The 27,684-nt window shown below is 38.0% G+C and overlaps 1 pseudogene; it reads left to right on the top strand.

Annotated features, from left to right (window-relative positions):
* LOC149253258 (fructokinase-like 1, chloroplastic) lies at window positions 1-26,418 on the top strand (annotated as a pseudogene).
* Window positions 26,419-27,684: the final 1,266 nt, after the last annotated feature.

The following is a 27,684-nucleotide window of genomic DNA, read 5'->3' as shown; positions in this document are numbered from 1 at the left end:
ATGGCGCAGAATGAGTTTATTCCTACTGTTAGGGTATCAGACAGAGAAATGGATGAAGATAAGTATTCTACATGGAAGGGCTTGCAATGGAGTCCTCCAGAATTTGCCAGGGCACTGGGAGGACCACCATCCAATGTTGCTATTGCACTTGTAAGGTTGGGAGGTAGAGTAGCATTTATAGGTAAAGTAGGTGATGATCCCATTGGTTATCAAATGGTTCTCACAATGAACAAGGAACATGTCCAAACTCGTGGTGATAAATTTGATCCTTATGCATCCATAGCAGTGTCCTACATGAAGGTAACCCGTCAGGAAGGAAAATTAGGAATGGAATTGTTGGGAATAATGCTTAATTAGTTATGTAAATTGCTGACAATTTAACCAACAGATTTTGTGTTCTCTGCAAAATTAAAGCAGCAGATTGTTAGGGTGGTCACTGATGGAAAGTGTTGAAAATTAGTTGTGATGTCAGTAGATTTGTTTCAGAGTAGATTTTAGTAATAGTTTTACTATATAAGAATGTAGTTAATCGCTGAATTAATATATGAGATTTGTAGCATTTCTTAGCTCACACAAACTGTGTTTTTTAATTGTTTTATCCTTTTTTTATATGTATTTTTCTTCATAGCACTGTGGCTTCTCAATTGGCTTGAAATAATTCATTTCATATTCTACAAGTGGTATCAGAGCAGGTAAAATTATTTTGGGTTAAAGTTGTATTGTTGGCATTTCGCCAAAGTTAATCATGTCGAATTCTAACCAGATGCTAGTTCCAGAATTTGATGGCAATGATTATGATTATTGGTGCATTAAGATGCTAACATTTTTTATTGGAAAAGATTTGTGAGAGATTGTTGAATCAGGATATGAGGAGCCAATTGATTGGAATGCTCTTACAGCTAATGAAAGAACAACAAGAAAGGAAGCAAGGAAGAAGAATGTTCAAGCTTTGTTTCACATTCAGATAGCTCTTGATAAGAGCTTATTTCCAAGAATATCAGGAGCAAAAACTGCCAAAGCTGCCTGGGAGACTGTACAAGAAGCTTACCAAGGTAGTGATCAAGTTAAGGTGGTCAAGCTTCAGACATTGAAGCGAGAGTTCGAGAATTCGAAGATGCAAGACGCTGAAAGTATCAGTGACTATTGTGTGAGAGTCAAAGATGTGGTCAATAAAATGGCTACACTCGGAGAAGCTGTAAGTAATGAAGTTTTAATTAAAAAAGTATTGAGATCTTTAACACATAGATGGAATCATGTTGCAATAATCATGGAAGAAAGTAAGGATTTGACAAAACTACAGTTTGATGAATTGGTTGGATTTTTGATGTCTCATGAAGAAATATTGAAGGAAAGTTTTGAAGCTGTAAAAAAAGCTTTTTCCTCTAAATTACAAATTACAAAGAATGAAGATGCAAGTAGCAGCAGTACCAAAAGCCATCAAGGTCAAAGTAAATGGCAAAGCCAAAATTATTCAAGAGGTAGAGGAAGAGGTGGCTCAAGTGGAAGAGGTAGTTTCAGAGGAAGAGGTAGAGGTAGATTTGATAAGAGAAATGTTCAATGTTACCATTGTAATAGGTATGGTCACTTTGAAAGAGAATGCAGATTGAAAAAAGGTAAAAACAATAATTATGCTCAAGAAAGTGGTGAGTATCCTCCAGATCACTTATTTTTATCTTATGCCAAAGGTGAAAATACTAGTAAAGATGTTTGGTACCTAGATTCTGGATGCTCTAACCATATGGCAGGGAATGAAAAGTTGTTTTCAGCAAAGGATGGAAGTTTCAAATCCAAGATCCAGCTTGGTGATGATAAGTCACTGGAGGTTGCTGCCAAAGGAGCTTTGGAAGTCCAAACAAAAGAAGGTATAAAGAGTATTCATGACATTTATTATACTCCACAATTGAAGCATAATTTGTTAAGCGTTGGGCAGATCTGTGAGAAAAATTATAAAGTAGTCTTTGAAAATAAGACATGTACTATATATGATAAGAATAAGGGAAATAGGGTGATCGTTATTATGCCTATGACAAGAAATAGGATAGTAGAGTTTAGGCTTCTGTGATCCATATCAAGTTTACAAAAAAAAATTCGGCGAAGATCACATGAGACATCATTTGTCGACGCGTTTCGAACCAACCAGTGTGGTTCATCGTCAGGACAAGTTGAAGAAACAGATCCAGCTTAGCATGTTAAATAGTCTGAGCAGAGACTCCAACGGCTAAATCGACCAACGGCTAATTTTGACCTACGGTCCATAGGTCAAATACTATTCATAATTTAATATTATTATTATTAATAAATTATTCATCAATTATTATAAAATATATATATCATATAGTTGAGGTTAAAATTTTTATTAAATGGTTAGTTAGAAAAGGTAAATTATTTGATTTAATAATATAAGTAATTATTTATACTTAATATTATATTGGTAAAATAGCCTTGATAATAATATATTATTAATATTAGTAGTGAAAATATTATTATTAATTTAATAATATTATTATTATTATTATTTATGGAAAAAAGTTAAATTAGGTAAGATATATAGATAAATTATTTAGTTTATTTATCTAAATTATTTATTAATAATTATATATATATATATATATATATATATATATATATATATTAATAATCTTAGATAAAGTCAGGTAAAAGACCGATGAAAAAAATAAAAAAATAAAAAAAATAAAAAAATAAAATAAAATAAAATAAATAATTAATCAATTAATTAAAAATAAATAAATAAATAAAATAAATAAATAAATAAATATCAGGACAAGTTGAAGAAACAGATCCAGCTTGGCAGTTTAAATAGACAGAGCAAAGCCCCCAACGGTTAACAAGACTAACAGCTACTTTTGACTAGGTACCTTAAAAAATGCTACCGGGGGATCAGTGCTTTAAATAAATTAATATTAAAAATAATTAAAAATATATAATAGTTATGTTCAATTATTACCTAAAAATAATTCATGTTAAAAGTTAGTTAAGGTCAAATAACTAAAAATCATATCTAAGGGGAAAAATTACCCTAGAGGGGATAGTCCCTCAAATAATAATAAATAATTAAAATTATTTTTAAAATAAATAAACAACTCAATTAGTAAAAATAATTTTAAAAATAGTTAGTTAGAGATAGATAATTAAAAATTATATCTAGGGGAAAAAATATTTCTCATACAGGGACCAATCCCTTAGAATAAATAAATTAATTATGTGAAAACTTTTATATTAATAAAACTTATATGATAATAGTTAGTAATGGTAATAGTTAAATAAACATAAATAATAAAAAATTATATTGAATTAAATTATATTAAAATTAAAATATAATTAAAATTATATTTAAAATCAAATTATATTATTAAATTATATTAAAATCATGTTATACTAATTAAAATTATATTACCTTAGGGGGACCAACCCCCTAAAATAACATGATTTAATTCAAAAAATTAAAATTTTTAAGTTAAATTAGTAATTCAAAATACTTCGTGATAATATTATTTACAAATAAATTAATAAAAATAAGAAGGAATTAAAAACAGACCATTAAAATGAGTAAAATAAAAATATATATGTATATATAAAAATATATAGAAGAATAAATAAATAAATAAACAATTAAAAATAATTAAATAAATACATAAATAAATAAAATAATAATAATAATAATAATAAAATAATAATAATAATAATAAAAAAGGACTAGGTCGAGAGTGCTGGGACCCAACACCGACTGATTTTCCAGCCATCATCTCTATTGAGATTACTCGGCCTCTTTTCAATCTCAAGCGCCTCCCTAAATTTCCGATGATGGAAGTGTGAAACCTTAGCAATAACACTAGCTTCTTCAATACAAACATGATGATTGGTTTTCTCGGCGTGCTCAGCCAAAGCGGAGGACTTAGTACGCCTATGCCTAAGATCAGCTAGGATGTTTCCCTTGAGGTTTGATGAACATAACAGCAATCTTGCTAATATGGCTTATGAGGATTCAAGTTGGTTATGGCATTTCAGGTATGGGCATTGAAATTTTCAAAGTTTGAAGTTTCTAACCTCACATGCATTAGTTTCTGGTTTGCCCAAGGTAGAAGAGCATAAGGAGGTTTTTGAAGGATGCGCTAAAGGAAAGCATGCAAGGGAAAGATTTCTAAAGGGATGTGCATGGAGGGCTCATTACCCACTTCAGCTTGTTCATTCAGACATATGTGGTCCTATGCAGAGTAAGAGTTTGGGTAAGTCATCATATTTCATCACTTTTATTGATGATTACTCACGAAATTGTTGGGTATATTTTTTGAAGGCCAAAAGTGAAGCCCTGGATACATTCAAGAAGTTCAAAGCCCTTGTAGAAAATGAGAGAGGGTGCAAGATCAAATGTTTGCGGACTGACCGTGGGGGAGAATTCTGCTCAAAAGCTTTCCAGAGTTATTGTGATATGAATGGCATCAGGAGGCAGCATACTACAACATACACACCCCAGCAGAATGGCATAGCTGAAAGAAAAAATCGTACTGTGGTTGAAATGGCAAGATGCATGCTACAAACTAAGGGATTGAGCAACACTTATTGGGGAGATGCAGTTGCTACAGCAGTATACATCCTCAATCGTAGCCCCACCAGTGCACTGGAAAATATGACTCCTTATGAAGCTTGGTATGGAAAAAGGCCTAATGTTAATCATTTCAAAGTTTTTGGTTGTTTGGCTTATGTGCATGTACCTTATCAGAATAGAAAAAAGTTAGATGCAAAGAGTGAGTTATGTATTTTTATTGGGTATAGTGAGACAAGCAAAGCTTATAAATTGTATAATCCTCTAACTAACAAGCTTATTGTTTCAAGAGATGTAATTTTTGATGAAGGGGGAGTTTATGGTCATCAAAAAGGCCATTTTGAGAAGACAAAATCTGTTTTGAATGATGATATAATTGTTGATAATGATCATGAGCAGCCAACTAATGTTTCTGTAACTAGTGGCTTAACTCCACCAAGGAGCCCTTCATCAATTTCTTCAACATCAAGTTCAAGTCCAACTTCTTCTGCAAGTTCTACAAGGAAGGTAAGAAGATTGAGTGATATTTATGAGAGGAGTGAAAATCAAGCACATGAAGAAAGCCCAATAGGTGAGATAGTCAATTTTGCTTTATTAGTCAAGGCTGAATTTGAACCATCATGTTTTGAAGATGCATGTACTAATGAGGTTTGGATGCAAGCCATGCAAGAAGAGATGGATTCCATTCAAAAGAATGACACTTGGAAGTTGACAGAGCTTCCACATGACAAGAAAAAGATTGGCACCAAATGGGTCTATAAGACTAAATTTAACAGTGATGGGAGTGTTGAAAGACACAAAGCAAGATTAGTTGCTAAAGGATTCACACAGAAGTATGGAATTGATTATGAAGAGACATTTGCACCAGTAGCAAGACAAAAGACCATTAGAATGTTGATTTCATTAGCAGCTCATAAAAAGTGGAGCATACATCATATGGATGTGAAAAGTGCCTTCTTGAATGGGTACTTAGAAGAGGAAGTATATGTGGAGCAGCCACAAGGTTTTGAAGTGGAAGGAAAGGAGAATAATGTCTACAAGTTGAAGAAGGCTTTGTATGGCCTTAAACAAGCACCAAGAGTGTGGTATGCAAGGATTGATGGATACTTTCAGGAAAATGGCTTCCAAAGAAGTAAAAATGATCCTACCCTTTACTACAAACAAGAAGGTATTGATATTTTAATCATAAGTTTGTATGTTGATGATCTATTGTATATGGGTAGTAGTTCTAAGATGAATGATAAATTCAAAGTTGCTGTGATGAATGAAATTGAGATGAAAGATCTAGGTATCATGAAATATTTTCTAGGAATGGAGGTTTATCAAAGTAAGGATGAGATTTTCATTTGTCAGACAAAGTATGCACAGGATATGCTAAATAAATTTGATATGCTTGATTGTCATCCATCCCCTACTCCAAGTGCTCATGGAGAGGTGTTATGTAGAGATGATGGTGCTGATTTAATTGATGAGAAAACTTACAGAAGTATTGTGGGGAGCTTGATATTTCTAACCCACACAAGGCCTGATATTACATATTCAGTTTCACTTGTTTCGCAGCCAAGAGGATTTTAAGGTATGTGAAAGACACTCTAAATTTTGGTATTCATTACTACTCTTCTGAAAAGTTCAATCTTGTTGGATTTAGTGATTCAGATTGGGGAGGTAGTCTTGATGATCGTAAGTCCACATCTGGAAATTTTTTCTCTTTTGGTTCTGGTTTGATCACATGGAACTCAAAAAAACAAAGCATTGTTGCCCTCTCATCCACAGAAGCGGAGTATGTTGCAGTTACCTCAGCAGGTACACAAGCTCTTTGGCTCAGAGAATTTTTGGAAGAAATTGGAGAAAAACAAGTTCAGCCTACAGTGATTTATTGTGATAATGTAAGTGCCATCAAGTTAGCAAAGAATCCAATTCATCACAGCAGGACAAAGCATTTTGACTTGAAATATCACTTCATTAGAGATTTGGTGCAGAAGAAGGATATTGAATTGAAGCATATAAATACTCAGCATCAACTAGCAGATATCTTCACCAAAGCAGTTGCAAAAGATCATTTTTTAGCACTACAAGATAAGATAGTAAATCCTCATTAATCATTAAGGGGGAGTGTTGGGAATAATGCTTAATTAGTTATGTAAATTGCTGACAATGTAACCAGCAGATTTTGTGTTCTCTACAAAATTAAAGCAGCAGATTGTTAGGGTGGTCACTGATGGAAAGTGTTGAAAATTAGCTGTGATGTCAGTAGATTTGTTTCAAAGTAGATTATAGTAATAGTTTTACCATATAAGAATGTAGTTAATAGCTGAATTAATATATGAGATTTGCAGCATTTCTTAGCTTACACAAACTGTGTGTTTTAATTGTTTTATCCTTTTTTTATATGTATTTTTCTTCATAGTACTGTGGCTTCTCAATTGGCTTGAAATAATTCATTTCATATTCTACAGGAATGTGTCAAACCATGTGTAAAAGATGGTTTTCACATTTCTGATATTAACATTGACACACTGAAAGACGTATTCGTATAGTCATCCACACAAAATGTATACTTCTAACTTCTTTTTTCGCAACATTTTCCATATCTCATGTGCTTGATTAGCTTCCCCTTTTATATATTTGACCTTTCCCATTTTTTATATTGTTTTGGTTTGGTCCAATTTTTCGATCATCTTACAGAAGTAGACTTCTTTGTAATCACAATGTGCTGATAACTCACTATGCGCTGATAACTACAGGCTGGAGTTAAATGCTCTTTATCTGTGACTAAATATTTGAACTTTTCACGCAGGCCAAGATGTTTCATTTCAATTCCATGGTTCTTCTTGAACAATCCATGCATGCCACTCTTCTTGCTGCAATCAAAATGTCAAAAGAATTTGGGGGACTTATATTTTTTTGATGTAAACCTCCCTTTGCCACTTTGGAGGCCTCAAGATGAGACAAGGAAACTTATCCAGAGTGCATGGAATGAGGCAAATGTCATTGAGGTAACCATGCAAGAATTGGAATTTTTTATTGGTGTGTGTTTTGTTACTCTGTTTCCACAAACTAAAATAGGACTACGAATGTTTTCTGTTTCACATGGATACATAGCTTATACAAAAATATAAACATCTAATAATATTTCATAAGCTAGGGCATTGCATTCAACCCTTATCTGACACCCAATTTTTGTAGGCGCAGGACTAATCCAAAATGTTCTATGTTGTTTGTTCCTCATTTGGTTCTCTCTAGGACTGCAAAGTTACATAAACTGTGCATTGTCAGAGCAACATCCCCAAAAGAAGAAGCCACTTCAAATACACCACTCACAGATGTTCAAGAGGCTCCTCAAAAGCGTAGAAAGAAAGGTAGTTGTTTTCTTGCATAAATGTTTCCTTTACTTGTGAGGAAAGTAGGAGTACGACTAGTCGTTTCAAGTATTTTGTTTTTCTCCATCACCGCATTGTAGGTTTTTTTTTCTTTTGTTGTATTCATTGTCGAGGGCTTCTGGGATGCTACAATGAATCGATACCTGCCTTTGTTACCCTTGCCCTGATTCTTTCGGAATAGTAGGTAACGTTGTTTCAAGCTCAAAGAAGACATCCCCTGTTATCAAGAGGATTGTGAGGAGAAGAAAAAGTGAAGAGAAAACAACTTTAGCAGACATTAGTTGGAGCGATGTGCCTAAGAAGAGTAGGAGAAAGAAAATCGCTGAAAAATAAAGAAGAAAAAAGTATGGAGTTGGAAGCAGATGGTGAGGAGGATGATCATAACTTTGAATATGATTGGCCTCCTTTGGTATGCTATTTTGGCTTGGCACAGAATGAGTTTATTCCTACTGTTAGGGTATCAGACAGACAAATGGATGAAGATAAGTATTCTACATGGAACGGCTTGCAATGGAGTCCTCCAGAATTTGTCAGGGCACCGGGAGCACCACCATCCAATGTTGCTATTGCACTTGTAAGGTTGGGAGGTAGAGTAGCATTTAAGGGTAAAGTAGGTGATGATCCCACTGGTTATCAAATGGTTCTCACAATGAACAAGGAACATGTCCAAACTCGTGGTGTTAAATTTGATCCTTATGCATCCACATCAATTTCCTACATGAAGGTAACCCGTCGGGAAGGAAAATTAGGAATGGAATGTGTTACACAAAAATATCGTCACCATGATTATTTGCAGTCAGTATGGGTCTATCATCACTTGTACTGTCCTCCTAAGCAAGTCTCAGACCTCAGCTCTTCAAGTCAAGCTTTGAAAATGAGAGAAAGACATTAAAAATCAATGTAACTCTAGTTCCGCACTTTATCTCATGGTCACCTGCGGTCCCGCACCTTCTGTGTACAAAAACTGCGGACCTGCCCGCTCTGTCCCTAACGGTGTAGGTGCGGACCCCTGTGAAATTCAAAAGGCGCAAATTTTATCTTAAAAAACTCACTTTGGGTTAATTCTAGAGGTTTCTAGAAGGAATTTTGACGTGGATTGTTCGCTCTGAGGTGGTTCATGCATCCCAAAAGAGAAGGAGCTAATCCCTTGATGAGAGGAGATATCCCTTTGAAGGAGGGCTTTATCCCTTTGAAGAAGGACCTGGTAACCTCCCTCCATTGCACTATAAATACAGGCATTGGGCTGGTTGCTGAGGAGGTTAGAAGCTGAACATTTTTTAGGGTAAATGCTGGTGAAATCAAGACTTCCTAGTTGAGCTTAAGAGGAGAGATCACATACCTTTTTGGCTTCATTGGGGAGTGAGTGAAACTTGTCAAAGTAGAGGAGACTTCTTGCTGGACCCTGGGAGGAGATTGTACAGCGTCAAGGCAAAGGTTGTAAAGTTCTTATTCTTTTGAATTAATAAAATCAAACTCATTTTTCTCAACAAGTATCTCATGTTATTTGTTTCATGGACTCCTTGAATTTCATGTTAAATATGTTTTATGCAATTGGCTTTTCAGGTGCTATTTAATTTGTTTGCCTTGTTTGTGTTTGCAGATTTGCGACAAAGGAGCTCATTTGGATCGAAGGAGCGAGGGCATCCACAAGCTTGCGTTGGACCTAAGGTAGGCCCTAAAAACACTTGTTTTCCATTGTTAATCAAAGCATATTTAGAGAAAGATTGTGTCTGGTTGGTTTGCTTGTCATTAGGTCTTCTTTAGATTCTAGGAAGGTCTATCTTGTCCGCAACATCGACTCATTCCGTGTGACAAAATGGCGACTCCGCTGGGGACTTGATTGTTTTCCTTGTTTTTACTTTGACCTGAAAAACTATGTTTTTGTTTATGTTTTTGGCTTGTTGTGTGTAAAATTGGGTAGAGTTTGTAGATCCAGGGTTATTTTTTGTTTTTCATAGCTTTGGGAGAGGACCGCACCCTAGCCGTTTGACACAATGCGTACATACTCGTAGCTTGGCTTTTAGCATAGAGCGGGACCGCACCTGTGTCAACTGTGGGCCTGCGGACCCTGTCAAAATTTTGAAAAACCCTAAGATTTCCTCTGTTATTCAGCTTAGTGTTTGTTTAGAAATTGTTATCCACTGCCCAGACCTGCATATAACTTGTCAGAAGCTTTCCTTAGATTGATTTCGTTATTGTTAGGGTTTTAAGTGAAATTCCTAGGAGTTTTTCTTGTTGGGTTTGTTTTTCATTTTGGTTGTGTAGTGGCTCTGAGCTTAGAAGCTCTAGGGATTTCAGATCACCTTAGTGTCTACCAGCCTTCTTATGAGTCTGACCATTTATGAAATCTCCCCTTGTTGAGGAATCCACTTTGAGTTTTCTCTTTACAAAACTTCGAAAAGCTTGTGTTTGAGAGTTTGGGTTTTCATTTTCAAAAAGAAAACAAAATTGGTTGTTCTTGACTTATTTATGATTCTGCGTAAATTGGTCCTTAGCTTACATCTAGCTAAGTAAAACATCCTTAAAAAAGACTTTTAGTAGGCTTTGACTTCAAATAGGGTTTTATAATTTGTAGATCTCAAAGTTAGTCATTTTCATAGTTTTGAGTGCTTTATTAAAAAATATAAAAATCTCTTTTGGAAAAAGTTTTGTTTTGTAGTGATTGAGTGCTTTGAAACGAAAAAGGGAAATTTTTGTGAAAGAACGGAAGATCTCGTACTTCAGCCCTAGCAGAGCACTCCTTAAAGACTAAGCACCATATTTGTCTGGAAAGCGCATCAATTATCGCAAGGGAAGAGCAACATCAGAGATGAAAGATCAGAGAAGCGCTTGAAATCATCAAACATCCTCATAATCTAAACAGGGATAGTGGTGTGGAGATTAGCGGAAGCTGGCTTCCCTTGATCAGGGAAATAAAAAGCGCAAGCACATTCCCTGGTAAAGGCCTCAACAGGTAAGTTACCCCCCTCTCCCTTCTCATGTCATTTGTCTATGTTTTCTTTTAGATCTAGGTTAAAATTTCCATTAAATGCTAAGATATATTAATTCCTATATTGCTATTAAGTAATATATTAATCACTATATTAATTAATATAATTTGATTAATATTTTAATTAAATTATATAAGAATTAATATTTCCCTAGTATGTAGTGTTTTTAGTTTAATCATCCTATTTTTGTTTTAGTTATAGCCCTTAAAAATTTTATTAGTGAGCTTTATTTCCTTAAAATAATTTCTGTATAACAATTAATTAATATATTAATAAATTTTAAATACTTATTAGTTATAATTTGTTAATATATATTAGGTTAATACATTATTTTAATTTTATATTGAAATTATTTCTTCTTTTTAAATTTTTTAGGCTTTCTTTAGTCTTAGTTTATAGTTCATTTCCATAATTTCTATATAACAATTAATTAATATATTAATTATTATATTAATAAATTATAAATTACTTATTATTTATAATTGTTAATATAATTAGGTTAATACATTAATTTAATTTTATATTGAAATTATTTCTTCTTAGTTTATTAGGTTTTTTAGTCTTAGTTTAGTCCTTAATTAATCTTTAGGGTTTGGTATTAATTTACTTTTCCAAAAATTTAAATAATAAAATAATAATTTATTAAATCATATTAATATTAAATTATATTAAATTAATTAAATTAATTAATGATTATTTCAGCCGACAGTATATTGTTCTAAAATTTATCCTCATCACTATTTATTACTTCTTTGTTGCTCTTCTGTTATCATCATTCTCATATCCTGATGATGGATCCCAGTTGGGATTTGAAACGTTGGTACAAAAATGTTAAAACTGTGGATTCTCCGGTCAATGATTCAATAGTTGTCTCGTTTTGAGTGCATTGGAAAAGGACAAAAACTCTTCTTTTAATTTGTTGAATTGAGAAAGGTTTGTGTTTACAAAGTATTTGCATTCTCAAACTCTTTCTTAGTTTAGAAGTTCATCGAAGAGAACAAGATTGTTTAAATCATCTCAGGTGCATTTTTAGTGATTTTGAGTCGAGTCTTCATACCACGAGTTTCATCTCCGCACCTTTTGACTTAAACAAAAACCACTAAAATTAACGCTTAAAGTAAAATTCACCTAGTAACATTTTTATTTCTAGGGCTCTGATACACCAACTTAGCTTAGGCTAGTGTCTTGGAGTAGGAGAGTAATTAACTCTCCAAGACAGTAAAAACAAACAAGTAGCTGTATCTTGTGGTAGGGAAGAAATCCAATTGTTGCATTTATGCTTTGGGAAAGCTCCTCTTAAAGGAGAAGCACGAGATCATGTCCGAACCAGTGTGGGAATCAATCCTTCCTCATTGGGAAGGACACCAGATATTCACGTATTAGAAATGGTAAACCTCGGATTAACCATTGTCGAGGAGCCTGGGGTCACTTGTTGGTAAACCTTGGATTATGTCAAGGAGCCTTCAAGAGGATTGAGCTTGCTACTCTGCCCTTGCGTGCGTATCGGATTGTAGACTGTTCCCCCAGGTATATTTGTTTCAGTTGGTAACCTTAGTGGCCATATTATTTAGGGCTCTTCCTGAGGTGACAGTGGTGGGAAGATCCCACTGTACCTGGCGCAGACATCGGCTAGACTCACTTGGATTTTCTGGGGGGTTCTCTTCACTCGAGACGGTTAAGTGGAGAAACTTGTGCCAGTCTATTCATTAAGCAGGTTGCCAGGGTAACTGTTCCAACCGCCATTTCTGTATTGAACTCTGCGACGTTGGATTTCATCACCAACTAGTGTTTTCACTACGGAAAGTTACTGTTTGTGTGTGTTTGATCTCCTAGATTCTTTAGGCGCGTGATTCAAATTTGTTTGGTTCTTTAGAGACTTTAGGTGCTTTTCATTGAGATTTTACTTTGTTTGCGTGTGAAGTAGTTAAAAGTTTTCAACTGTGGCTGAATTACCAAGACAGTCCCGTAGAATTCGGGGCCAGTCTCCTAAGATTGTAAACGTGGCTGAGTTACTAAGGAAGTCCCGTAGACTTCGGGGCCAACCTCCTGAGGAAGTACCGAGCCATCTTGAAGGCTTGAAAGTCCTCGTAACTCCTAGAGACAGTAGAGTTGGGTCACCTGAAAAAGGAGAATCTTCTTTGATAGTACATCGTGATTTTCAACCGTCAGTAGTAGATTATAATCCACAGTCAGTGTTTATTTCCGAAATTGTTGGTAGCTTTTCATCTACTAGTGATATATATGAGGAACCTGAAATATCCGAGCCTGAAAGTGAATTCGCTGCTACTCCAACATCGGGGTTTGTTTCTCCAACTTCTAGTGGTCCTGGCTCACCTAGGGTAGAAAGAGTAATCACCCAAGATCTTCCTTCTGGACTTATTGCTATTGAAGAACTTGCTTCGGAAGAAGAAGTAGGCATCCCTATCCCTGAAAATCAACCTGTTATTGAACTAAGGGAGCATGAATCAATTTTTTACAGTCTACCTAGGAGCATTTCTTGGTATCTTTCTTTGACTAATTTCTTAGAAAACTCAGGGTTAAGTTTTTCACCACCCTCGTGCTCCTTATCACCCAACACCTGGAGGTTTTTATACTCCCGTAAATATGTCAGGACAGTCGTCCATGTTTACTCAATCGTCTGAATCCTTTTTGTACGACGGTCCTTCTGTTCCCTCCTGGTATCAGTCACTTTCTGGTACTTTTTCGGGAGCATCTCCTCAACCCATTGAGCAAGGGTTATTAACTGAAAATAATGGTACTAAGTCGTTGAGCGTAGAAAACATTCTCATGATGTCAGGTTCTATTTCCAATCCTCAACCTCAAGGTGGCGAGTTACCGTCTGGGGGGCAGCTTCAATTAACGCCTGGGGGGCAACCTCAAGGTACAAAGTTTTCATCTGGGGGGCAACTTCAAGGACAATACATACCTATGGGACAGTACGTTCCTCAAGGTCAACCCCAGACTCAATATGTACCCCAAGGTCAACCCCAGTATCAATTTATACCTCAAGGTCAACCCCAGTATCAGTATGTGCCTCAAGGGTATCAACCCCAAGGTCAATACTCGAACCAAGGTTTCCAACCACCCTCCGGTCAAACGTATGTTCAAGGAACGGGAAATGTACCTTTCAATTATCAATCCTACCCTCAATCCGGTTATGGTCCTCAGTATTCTCAACCAGTTATGGGTCAGTACCCCGGAATGAATATAGTGTGGGATCCATCGCAAGCTCAACAGGTATTGCAGCCAAGTGTACAGTTGTCATCTCAAACTGGACAACCCCTAGTTTCTGGTACACCCCAGCAACCAGTCCAGTCTAACATTCAAACTTCTGTACCTTCGGTAGTTTCTCAGCCTGGGCCTAGTACACCTCGTACTCCGCCTCAAACGACTGCTACAACTGCCGCAACATCTGTTCAATCTACCCCACCTACTTCTGGAGTATTGACAGCTCCGGTTTTTACTCTTCCTGTATCTACTCCTCAGACATCTTTACCACCGTCTGGATCTACGATTCAAACTTCGGTTCAGATGCCTGTAGGACAACCTAGTTTGAGTACAGTTGTCACAAGTCAACCACAATTTACTTATCAACCGTACAAGGGATAGTATCAATTCGGTCTTGCTGTGCAGCAGCCAGTCTATCAGTATCAACCATACCCTGGGTACACTTATCAACAACCCCAGTACGGTCCTGTTAATCCTGGTTTTCCGGGAGGATACAATATCCTGAATGCGATTCCTATTCCTAGTTATCCTGGATATCCTCCTCCTGGGGCTGGTCTCATGACCCAGAGTTTTAGGGATCCTAATTGGCAGTTACCATTTATCGCAACTTTGGACTTACTTGAATTGTCGCACCTAACGAACGATCCCATTAATTATCTTTCGTTTTGGCCGCCAATGCCGAATAAGTTTCCCAGTGACATTCCCAAGTTCGAAGGTAAATCAGGAGAGGACCCGTCGAACCATGTGATGACTTACCACCTATGGTGTGCGTCTAACTCCATTACAGATGATTCAATCCGTCTTAGACTTTTCCAGCGCACTCTAACTGGTCTCGCGGCCAAGCGTACATTGAGTTACCGCGAGGCACTTTTTAGAATTTTAGTTAGTTAGCTACCTCGTTTTTAATTCATTTTCAGTTGCCAGTCCGATATGACAATGGCACTGAATTGTTAACTTCGCTAAAACAATCGACATCCACTTACATTTCAGATCATATTCATGAGTGGAGACGTCGATGACGTTTAGTGAAGGTATTTATTCCGGATCAGATCTTGGCCGAGTGGTTTGTAAAATCTTTGTTGCCAAAGATCACTGAAGATGTTGCTAAAGCCGGAGTTGTTACTGAGAAGCAAGTAATTGCTCAAGCACAGTACCTTGACTTAGTCTATACTCAGTCAGGTAGCATTACATGAAAAAATCCCCGATCTTCCCACGCAAAATCAAATCACTGCGGCTCCTTCGGGATCTCATGCCGCCGATGGTATGATTGGCACGGTTAACACTAAAAGTAAGAAGAAGTCTTCCAAGAATTCTTCCCCTATCATAACCTTTCCTGATTCCCCAGTAGGAGACTCTTCTGCAGAGATTTTCGCCGATATTCATGTTGTAGAGTCATCTATAGCCAAATCAAAATCCGGTGGGAAGAAGAAAGGAAAGAAGAAGAATAAAACGGACAAAAGTTCAAAGGAGAAACCTGAAAAGGTGGAAACCAATGATGAAAAGCGCAAACCTAGTTATCCTTGTCTCATTTATGACGATGAACATTTTACAAGAGACTTCCCTCATCGTGCAGAGGTTGTGAAGATTGTCAAGGGTTCCCAAACTCCTGCTGTTTTGAAGGATCCTTTTCCGGCTCAAGACAGTAAGATGATAGGTTCATCCTCAAACGCCAATGAAGAACCCATACTGATGATGTCCCATGTTAGGATTGCGACTCGATCGCAAGATTATGGTAGTAAAAGTCCTGTTGATGGTAAAGAAGCAGAATCTTCTCATTCTAATCCATCGACCTCAGCTCCCGGTTCCGATCCACTACAGATCGAGAAACCTAATCCAGACTTGGTAATCAAACCGCCCGCCAAGGGTATACTTTGAAAGTCAGCTTTCAATCCGCATGCGAGAGCGCTCAGAATTATAACATTGTTGAGGATTTAGCTGTTTCACCCTCAGCAATGTCGGCTTTGGAAGTGTTGCAATCATGTCCAGCACAACATAAATTACTTTTGTCGGCTATAGGAGCTCTTGATGTTCAGGACTCGAACCTAATGATTTTCGATCTAGAAAATATTACACTGTGTTTTCCTCATCAAATGGCTTTCCAGATTCCAGTGATAGTAAAAAACAGGCCTATTCATCGGACTGTAATTGATGAGGAAGCCTCAACGTGTATTATGTCGATACAGTGTTGGAGATCGCTTGGTTCTCCTTCGCTAAATCAATCCCTGATGATTCTAAAGGCCTTTGATGGTCGTGGGTTTCATCCTTTTGGCATTCTACAGGATTTGCCTATAGGGGTTGAAGGAAAAACTGTTAGTCTAGATGTGGAGGTGGTTGATGCTCCTCTAGATTACAACCTTCTCTTGGGTCGAAGTTGGTCTTACGCTATGACAGCGGTCGTTTCATCGGTCTTTCGAGTAATAAAGTTTCCACATAATGGAAAGATCGTAACAATAGACCAGCTGGCTTACTTTTCATCCGACCCAGCCTCTTCGGAGAGTATTCAGCATGTTGGTAAAACAACTATCCCATATAAGGATGTTGGAGTAGGACTAGTTAAAGATGCCGGTTTACTGGGAACTTTTCCTTTTCCTCCAATCAACGCATCATCTTCATTTGCAACCATTCATATGATTACATCAGACACCATTATTTACGATGATCCTTGGATTGTCCCTTCTGAATCTAAGATAGACTCATTTGGTAATGCCATGCCTTTGAGTCCATATGAAATTGCCTATGAAGTCGTGCAGTCGTTTGCCGACCCATGTTCAACCGAAAAAGATTTAATGAATGTGGTCCGTGAGGAATCACTTTTCACATCAACATCGGATTTAACCACGTTTTCTGAACTTGTTCACTCTGATGAGAAAATTCGTGAAATCCTATGTGTAGATGATTTACCATGGGAAGATCTCCATCACAGATCTTCATTTTTACCTAAGGATTATCGTTGTGAAAATGAGTTCTCATCAATTTTTACAACTGAATATGTCAAGGAACCTCAGAATCCAATGAAACATCCCAATTCAGAGTTAAATTTGGGAAACATCTCTCGAACTATTCCTATTAACATTTCGGTTAAGCCTGGAACTATTGAGAACATTCATATAGGTGCCTCGTGTACAAATGACGAAATTCAACTATATAAGGCCCTATTTCAAGAATTCTGCGACGTGTTTGCCTGGTCCTATGAGGAAATGCCAGGAATTGATCCTGCGATTGTTGTTCATGAGATCAAGACTTACCTGGACGCTAAACTCGTTCGGCAACGTTTGCGTCAGATTCACCCATGAAAAGATGCTGCAATTAAAGCAGAAGTTGAAAAATTATTGAAAGCAGGTTTCATTTATCCGATCCCGTTAACGGATTGGGTATCGAATATTGTTCCGGTTAACAAAAAGCAGGGAACAATAAGAATATGCATCGACTATAGGGATATTAATCGAGCTTGTCCAAAGGACAATTAACCAACTCCCTATATCGATCAAATCATTGATGATTGTGCCGGCAGCGAAATATTCTCCTTCATGGATGATTTTTCCGGATACAATCAAATCAATATTCTACCTACCGATCAACCAAAAACGACTTTCATTTGTCCATGGGGGACATTTGCTTATTGCAAGTTACCTTTTGGGCTTAAGAATGCCGGAGCAACTTTTCAAAGGGAGATGTCTTATGCATTTCATGACATCAATCACATTGTGCAACCCTATCTCGATGACTTGCCTGCTCATTCATTACATCGAGCTGATCACCTCGTCCATTTACAAGCAATCTTTATGAGGTGTAGGCATTATCGTATTCGGTTGAACCAGCACAAATGTGTCTTCTGTATAGAAATGGGTCGATTGCTGGGGTTTGTAGTTTCGAAAGCCAGCATTCGCATCGATCCCTCGAAGGTCGAAGCTATCATCAAATTGCCTTCTCCCTCGAGTCTTCGCCAACTCCAAAGTTTGCAGGAGAAAGCAAGCTTTTTACGACGATTCATTCCTAACTACGTCGAGGTTACAAAGGGTTTTACCCGGTTGTTGAAGCAAAATACTCCATTCTATTGGGATGAGATAGCTCAAAAATCTTTTGATGCACTCAAACACGCGTTGACCCATGCACCGTTGTTGCATCCTCCCAACTACAACCAGGATTACTTCTTGTATCTCGCCGCCTCTCATTCCACCATTGGAATGGTTTTAGTTCCGGAAGATGAATTCGGAACTGAACATGTGATATATTACCTTAGTCTAACTTTAAATCCAACTGAGCTAAAATACACACATGTGGAAAAATTGGCATTGGCAGCTGTTCAAGCTGTCCAACGTTTTTGTCACTACATTGTACTACGTAAAACTACGGTAATTTCGGATTGCAACCCTATGATCTACATTTTGACCAAGCAATTGCTAGGGGGAAAGTACTCTAAATGGATCGTTATCCTGCAGGAGTTCGACTTGGAATTTGAGAAATCTAAGTCTAAGAAATCTTTAGTTTTTGCGGAGTTAATGTGTGACTTCCCGCGTGCTGACACGGAACTGTGGCGGAGGAGCCCATTGCGGACGAATCCTTGTTTCTAATCAGCACTTTAGATCCGTGGTATGGGGATATCATCGTTTATCTCCAAACCCAATCCTTTCGGCCAGAAATTTCAAGGTCAGAACGTTGAAAAATTCGATTCCATTCCCAACAATTCAGGATTATTGGAGATACTCTTTATCGTCGTGGGGCAGATTCCGTTTTTCGACGTTGCTTAACTCACGAGGAAGCTGAAAGGGTTCTAAATGACTGTCACTCTGGAGCGTGTGGTGGTCATATGTCTAGGTTTGCCACAACCCAAAAGATATTGCGCGTTGGCTACTTCTGGCCATCTTTATTTAAAAATTGTATTATGGCGGTCCGAAAATGCCACAACTGCTAAATTTTTTATCGTAAGATGCGCGCTCCACCTGCTCCTCCCCACCCTATAATTGCCGTTGGTCCTTTTTCCAAATGGGGTATCGATTTTATTACATGTAACCCTCACTCGACCGGGGGGCATGAGTATATCATCCTTGTAGTAGATTATTTTACAAAGTGGGCCGAGGCGATGCCTACATTTGAGGCAAACGACAAGACAGCTGCAATTTTCGTATTCAATCATATAATTGTTAGGTTTGGTGTCCCGCAAGCAATAATTACTTATCATGGGCGTCATTTTTGAAACGTTATGATAACCGAACTTACAGGCCAGCTTGGTTTACGTCATGATAGTTCAACCCCTTATTATCCACAAGCAAATGGTCTGGTTGAATCCATCAACAAAGTTTTAGTTATCATGATCCGACGAATCATTGGGATTCATCGGTTGAATTGGCACAACATGCTATTTTCAGCGTTTTGGGCGTACCGAACTTCAGTAAAAACATCAACAGGGTTCACTCATTTCCAACTAGTCTATAGTTTGGAAGCTATGTTACCCATTGAATGCGAAATCCCGTCACTGCAAATGGCCATCGCGTTACTTCCAGCCACTTCAGAAGAGGAAAAGCATTTGTTATACTTTGCTCAATTAGATGAGAATCGACGTGATGCTGCATTGGCGATCGAGACTCACGCAAAACAAATGAAAGCTCAGTATGATCGAAATGTGAACCCTCGAAATTTTTCGGAAGGAGATCTAGTCTTAGTTTACGATCAAGCTAATGATAAATTAGGCGCTGGAAAATTCGTTCCTATGTGGCATGGTCCCTATGTTGTCAAGCGAAAGCTAGCCAAAGGGGCCTATGAATTGGTAGACTTTGATGGGGACTCTTTGGGTAAACCCAGAAATGGCCTTTACTTGAAGAGGTATTATGCTTAAAAGAATGGGTATGGAGATTTTTAGTTAGATTAGTTTTTCTTTCCAGCTGGTGTGTTTTAGTTTAAACAGTGTGCTTAGCTTAGAGAGTGTTTTTCGTCATTATTCCTGCTTATCTTGGTTTTACTCTTGATATTGCAGATGTCGATGCCTCTCCAAACATACATTGGTTTCGCTGATGGTGCTTGTCGTAATACATGGAACATCTCTTCCGCAGCTTGGGTTATCTATTCGCCCTCTGACGAGTTAGTATCTATGCATGGGGTAAGCCTCGGTCAAACAACGAACAACATTGCCGAGTATAGTGCAGTGATTGAGTTATTATCTGAATCTATTTCATTTGGGATTCGGAGTTTGATAGTGAGGTTAGATTCTGAACTCGTTGTATTACAGCTTAATAGAGTGTATGCCATTAGAAATCCAGTGTTATTGAGATTATTTTTGAGAGTGCGTCTCTTGGAACGTGAATTTGATTATATTGAATATCAGCATATTCCAAGATCTTTAAATACATTAGCAGATGCAATTGCTTCTCGAATGTTAAATAGACATTTGCAATAATCATACATGTAAATTTAAAACCATTCCATAACATGATTTACAAGATAAATCGGTAATACTGATATATATATATATATATATATATATATATAGGAGTGTGTCAAAAAATACATCGTCCTCGATCATAGGTTGAAAAACACCTTATGATCGGCAAAAATGATAAGTACAAAAAACAAAATGTCACATGTGCCCACAATAGGCGATCATCCTATCACTGGTGATGATCTCTATAAGAAACCACTGCACGGGCCACCTTGCAAAGGAACCTCCTAAAAGGTCCCGGGACCCCAATCACATAGCGCTGAAGTCGAAAAGGAATGTCATCTATAGTGGTCTCAGGAATATCTCCTGTCAAGCGCTCGAGATGACCCTCCAACTCGGTCAAAACCTCTGCTGATTCGTCCTGTGGGGCTGGCGTGGATGAAACTGGTTGCTTCCTCTCGTAAGGCCGGAGAGCGGCTGGTCGCTTTGGACCCACATCTGCATTTGAAAATTTCTACTATCAGTTTTGACACGATGGAAAAATAACAAAAAAAAATAAAATAGGAAAAATGTTGAAAAGGATTTTACCTGACTCATCCCACTGCTCTCCTGGTGGAAGGACCATGTCTGGGTCACCACGAAAATCTATCCCAGCGTAAGGGAAGTCCTGAATAGAAAAGACCTGGTTTTCCAACCATTGGAAATACTCAGGTTTGAATCGAGCAACCTATGTCCTCTCGTCCAGGTGACGGGCCATAACTGCGACCCATCGCATTAGTTTGGGCTCTCGAGGAAGCCCAGCTCCAACAGTAAGGTGCTGTGGGATCAGCATAGGAACCCTCTCCAGGCCAAAACTCACGACCAAAGCCCCATAACCAAAGGTCTTTAGTCGTCCATTCTTGGCCCTAGTCAGTTGGCCTTTCACATTGGCCAACACGGTATCGCACCAGTTGAAGATGGTGCCTCGAAAGCAATCAACTGCCATACGCATCTGGGATCCGGTGGCAATATGTAATGTGGCAGCTCTGCAAAGTCTGGTGACAATGAACGCAATCACCATGAGCTCAGGACGAGATATGGTCTTTATGTCTATCCCTTTGTCTCTAGCCTGGCTGTTGCAGTACTCTAGCCTGAGGCTATCGACAGACTGGCCACCTGGCCTGGCCCCAAATAGAGTCAAGTCTTCGCCTCTCTTAGGAAAACCAGTCAAGAAATATATGTCCGCCGGCTCGATTTCGAGCTGGTGGCCACCAATGAAGAAGCATTGGTCCTGTATGCTCCATCTGTCAACCAACCACTGTAAGAAATCCACCTGATCCCTCATGCCAGGAATGGCCCAGAATTTGTACAAGCCGCACGCCCTCAAAGCATCAAGTGAAGGCTGATGATTCCATGCGGCAGCATCCACGTCCTCATGCTCTCGTTCATGCCAATCTAGCATGATGTACTCTCTGCATCAAGTATAAAGACAAATTAAATTGCTAGAAATTATTTTGTGTGGTCCATTTTTGAGAATTTTTGGGTTAAAAACCCTTGCGACGAGGACCGCACCCTCCGGGTTAGATACAGTGCGTGGGACCGCACTTTGTCTACATGGAAGGTGCGGACCCCGAGCTTTTTCCCAATGGAGAAAAATTCGGGGTCCGCAGGCCCGCAATGGTAAACCTGCGGGCCCCCGCGCGCGGGTTTTGTGCCTAAAAACCCTCCCAAAAATGAAATAAATGACTAAAACAAAAAATTAAATGGTTGAAAATGAAGAGTGGGATGATGTGGATTACTTGGAGAAGATGGCGTTGGATTCCGACAGTTGGATTTTCGCAATCTTCACGTGAAGTTTTCTGAGCAAAAGCACTATTTTCTCACCCAAACTCAAACGCTAAAAATGAATTGACAAAGGCCCTTTTTATAAGCTTTTTGAGTAAATAAATTGCAAATTTGTTTATGTTTCACTTTGAAAAGGTATTTTTGCGACATTTTTATCTATTTCAAACATGTATGAGTAATGTTTGTGTTTTTGTGTAGGATAAAAGATTATTCAGGCGAAATCTATCATTTTCAACGAAAACACATTTAGAGTCACCTTTAAGCTCTTTTCTGACTCCTGAAACATAAAAAGATTGCCGAGTGTTTATTTTAAACTCGTTAAAACGGAATTGAAAGACGGTCCACTTACAGCTCTTTTCTGACCATAAAAGACATGAAAAGATTGCCGGATTTTTGTCGTTTCAAATTCGATATCGGTTATAAAACGACGTGTCGTTGATCACTTTTTTACTTTTTCGGATGAAGGGCACTAATGACGAAAAGTACTCCTTGGTCGTAAAAGATCAAGCGGTTCTCTCAAGTATTATTTTATACTTTTTCGGACTTGGGAGACACAAATTTACGAAAAAGGTCAACCTTGGAGTCTTCTTAAGTTTTTTCAGACTCTCTAAAATTGAAAAATGCCGAGTTTCTCCTATACTGGACTCGTTAAAATTTCACAGTAAAGGACCTGTTCGATTACAAACAGGAACGAACCACTCCTTCTTAGGGTTCGAATTTAAACTAAGTTGGACTCATCCGAAGGATGAGATTATAATCAAGCAAATGTTATCCTCCTCAAGCTTGTCAAAAATAAAGATGTACTTGCCAAAAATGGTGGGGGAAAAGAGAGAAAAATGAGCCTGTTTGTCATACTTTGTAACCACTCTTGAACACGACACTTTTATTCACCTGGGTTGGGAAATCCTTTGCCTAACAGTTGATCAAACCACATTGAAAGTCTTCAACTGGTTTCTGGGTATTAACTTTGGGTCAATTGTCACCAAGCCATCTGTCGCATCGTTATGTGTTCAAGAGGTCATTGCCAATAAGCCATTCATCTGCAAAATATCTGTCATCCATCTTGACCATCACTGAGTCAGTTCTTGCAACTAAATTTCTTCAACTCGATCTATGATTTCATGTTGTGGGCTCGCCTATGACGGATCACTTTCTATCGACATCAGCTCATTATCTAGAAAGATGATCTAGGAATCGTCAGTACCTTGAGATCTGCATGCCTCAATGGCAGGTTTCTCGCCTTTGACGACAGTTTACATCATTGACTTTCGATCAAAGGATTCCGTGACATGTTCAACATCAACACATTTATTCACATCTCATGGATTGTACTGGGTACTTTGAGAGCCATTGACATCACTGGTGGTTTCTCTCACACTTGTTAACAACTTACATCATTGACTGGTAATCAAGTGGTTTCTACCATGTTTGACATCAACACATTCATTCGCATGGATAGAATCGTACTGTTTCGGGAAGTAGAAATGAAGACCCTGGATCTAGTTTCGACAATCCAGGCTGTGAGGAATTTTGTATTCATTATATAATGGACTATTCATAAACAGATGGCTACGTCCATACTGTGTCCACATGAGTCTTTACTTGTGATGTTTTACAAGATCATTCCTATATCAGAGCAGTAGTTAGTTTTTCTAGTCAGTTTTGATCTGAGTATGGGAATGCCTACCTCAGTGATGATATGATCTCATATATATATCTTGCATTGAATGTTTTTACAGGTTCCAACCAGGCTCTCCACAAGATGATCCTCGAAATGATAAAGTACTTCACTCTTCCTAAATGATAAGAAATCCTCATCTACTACAGACTTCGCACTTTAGGGGGCAATCTGTTACACAAAAATATCGTCACCATGATTATTTGCAGTCGGTATGGGTCTATCATCACTTGTACTGTCCTCCTAAGCAAGTCTCAGACCTCAGCTCTTCAAGTCAAGCTTTGAAAATGAGAGAAAGACATTAAAAATCAATGTAACTCTGGTTCCGCACTTTCTCTCACGGTCACCTGCAGTCCCGCACCTTATGTGTACAAAAACTGTGGACCTGCCCACTCTGTCCCTAATGGTGTAGGTGCAGACCCCTGTGAAAGTCAAAAGGCGCAATTTTTATCTTAAAAAACTCACTTTGGGTTAATTCTAGAGGTTTCTAGAAGGAATTTTGACGTGGATTGTTCACTCTGAGGTGGTTCATGCATCCCAAAAGAGAAGGAGCTAATCCCTTGATGAGAGGAGCTATCCCTTTGAAGGAGGTCTTTATCCCTTTGAAGGAGGACCTAGTAACCTCCCTCCATTGCACTATAAATACAGGCATTGGGCTGGTTGCTGAGGAGGTTAAAAGCTGAACATTTTTTAGGGTAAATGCTGGTGAAATCAAGACTTCCTAGTTGAGCTTAAGAGGAGAGATCACATACCTTTTTGGCTTCATTGGGGAGTGAGTGATACTTGTCAAAGTAGATGAGACTTCTTGCTGGACCCTAGGAGGAGCTTGTACAGCGTCAAGGCAAAGGTTGTAAAGTTCTTCTTCTTTTGAATTAATACAATCAAACTCATTTTTCTCAACAAGTATCTCATGTTATTGGTTTCATGGACTCCTTGACTTTCATGTTAAATATGTTTTATGCAATTGGCTTTTCAGGTGATATTTAATTTGTTTGCCTTGTTTGTGTTTGCAGATTCGTGACAAAGGAGCTCATTTGGATCGAAGGAGTGAGGGCATCCACAAGATTGCGTTGGACCTAAGGTAGGCCCTAAAAACACTTGTTTGCCATTGTTAATCAAAGCATATTTAGAGAAAGACAGTGTCTGGTTGGTTTGCTTGTCATTAGGTCTTCTTTAGATTCTAGGAAGGTCTATCTTGTCCGCAAGATCGACTCATTCCGTGTGACAGAATGTGTCAAACCATGTGCAGAAGATGGTTCTCACGTTTCTGATATTAACATCGACACACTGAAAGAGGTATTCTTATAGTCATCCACACAAAATGTATACTTCTAACTTCTTCTTTTTTCGCAACATTTTCCTTATCTCATGTGCTTGATTAGTTTCCCCTTTTATATATTTGACCTTTCCCATTTTTTATATTTTTTTGGTTTGGTCCAATTTTTCGATCATCTTACAGAAGCAGACTGCTTTGTAATCACTATGTGCTGATAACCACAGGCTGGAGTTAAATGCTCTTTATCTGTGACTAAATATTTAAACTTTTCACGCATGCCAAGATGTTTCATTTCAATTCCATGGTTCTTCTTGAAGAATCCATGCATGCCACTCTTCTTGCTGCAATCAAAATGTCAAAAGAATTTGGGGGAGTTATATTTTTTTATGTAAACCTCCCTTTGCCACTTTGGAGGTCTTGAGATGAGACAAGGAAACTTATCCAGAGTGCATGGAATGAGGCAAATGTCATTGAGGTAACCATGCAAGAATTGGAATTTTTGATTGATGAGGATTATTTTGAGTGAAAGAGGAATTACAAGCCTCAATACTATGCACATTCCTATGAACAGTCAGTCGAAGAAAGAAAAAGGCAACGACGGCGGAGGTGTTATCATTAAACAAGAGAGGAAATTCTGCCATTATGGCATGATAACATGAAGATTTTGTTTGTCACTAATGGCACCTTCCGCATACACTACTACACACCTACATTTGAGGGTGCAGTAATAGGAACAGAAGATGTTTTGTTCACAGCATTCACGTTGATAGGACTGGTTCGGGTGATGCTATTGTAGCAGGTAGTAATTGAATGCAGTCACGTTGCTCAAGGATCTATCTGAAGAGTTCTTATACTTCTAATAGAAAAATGATATGTCGATGCAGAGTTCAACATTGTTAGTAACTGTGTATGTCTTGCAGGCATTATCAGAAAGTTGACTTCACAACCAGAGCTATATGATGATCAAGTGCTATTGGAGAAGCAATTAAGATTTGCTATTTGTGCTGGGATTATCGTACAATGGAAAATTGGTGCTGTTTGGGGATTCCTAGCTGAAAACGCAACATGGAATCTAAAGGAGCAAGTATATGTACCTTCCTTGTGGTAGGTTATTTAGAGTTTTAGCATAGCTCCATTGATGCTGCAAGGTAATGTATTATTGTATTAAGGTACCTTTTGTCTCGCTGGGCACTACATCATGAACTTTTCCTTTTAGGTTCTTCTCATGGGCATTGCTTTTGAGGATTCGATATCCAGCTGTGGCACATATTTTAAGAGACAAATTTATGGATTCTCACAATTCTTGTCAATTCCCTCTGTACCCTTTTACATTTTAAGATGTTTGATATGATAAGTTTGTATATTTTGTTTCCATGTTATTGATTTAGTCATAAATTAAACAATGAGTTACGGAACACATAAGGATTCGCTACTATCAGTCATCTGTAATTATAATGTTCTTTGAGGTACATTCCTTTTCTTAGATCTCAGCAAGTCTGCTAGATTTGTGCATGATGTTTTTAGTCATTCTATAATTATTTCACTTTTTGTAAAATTAGGTTTCAATGTGTAGGCAATAGCATTAATGGAGTCTCTGTAGTTATCTTATTGAAAATGCATTGTATTGAGTTTGTTAAAACACTGGAGAAAAGCAAATCTGTTACTAGACCTGGCTGGGTCTGAGGTGCTGGGTTTGCCAAGTCGACTTGTTCAGACTCAATGAGTCAAATTGTTTTTCCAGTGATTTTGTCACTGTTGGGTCTGAGGGCATGGCCTGTCCCAGTCAGACCCAGCTGGGTCTGCCAAGTTGACTCACCCAGACATACCAAGTCAAATTTGTGGGTAACCAATTGTTGATTGCATTGTGACTGTTAACTTGTGGGCTTGCGCAACTTATTTTACTGATGCACAGCGCCAAGCAACGAAGGATGTTGGTGTTATTGCTGGCTTGAATGTAGCTCGTATTATCAACGAACCCACAGTTGCAGCGATTACTTATGGCTTGGACAAGAAGGGTGGAGAGAAAAATATTGTTGTTTTTGATCTTGGCAGTGGCATGTTTGATGTCAGTGTTCCGACTATTGACAACAAAGTTTTTGAGGTTTTGGCTAGAAACGGTGATACCCATCTTGGAGGTTATCTGTCTGAACTCTGTCTGGCAGTTTTACATTACGAATTTGAATACGTGCACAGTGGTTATCATTGAATTTTTTGGTTGGATTTCAAGCTTTGGACTTACCAGGGTATACACTAATATGGAGGTGAGGACTTTGACCAAAGGATAATGGAATATTTCATCAAATTGATCAAGAAAAAGCATGGAAAGGATATAAGTAAGGATAACAGAAATGAAATAAGACATTCAATGCGTTCC

This window comes from Pinus tabuliformis, chromosome 7, assembly GCF_031772625.1.
Source record: "Pinus tabuliformis cultivar Carrire ecotype Pingquan chromosome 7, CPIR1, whole genome shotgun sequence".
Lineage (NCBI taxonomy): Eukaryota > Viridiplantae > Streptophyta > Pinopsida > Pinales > Pinaceae > Pinus > Pinus tabuliformis.
This window is presented reverse-complemented; position numbering and strand designations above follow the sequence as displayed.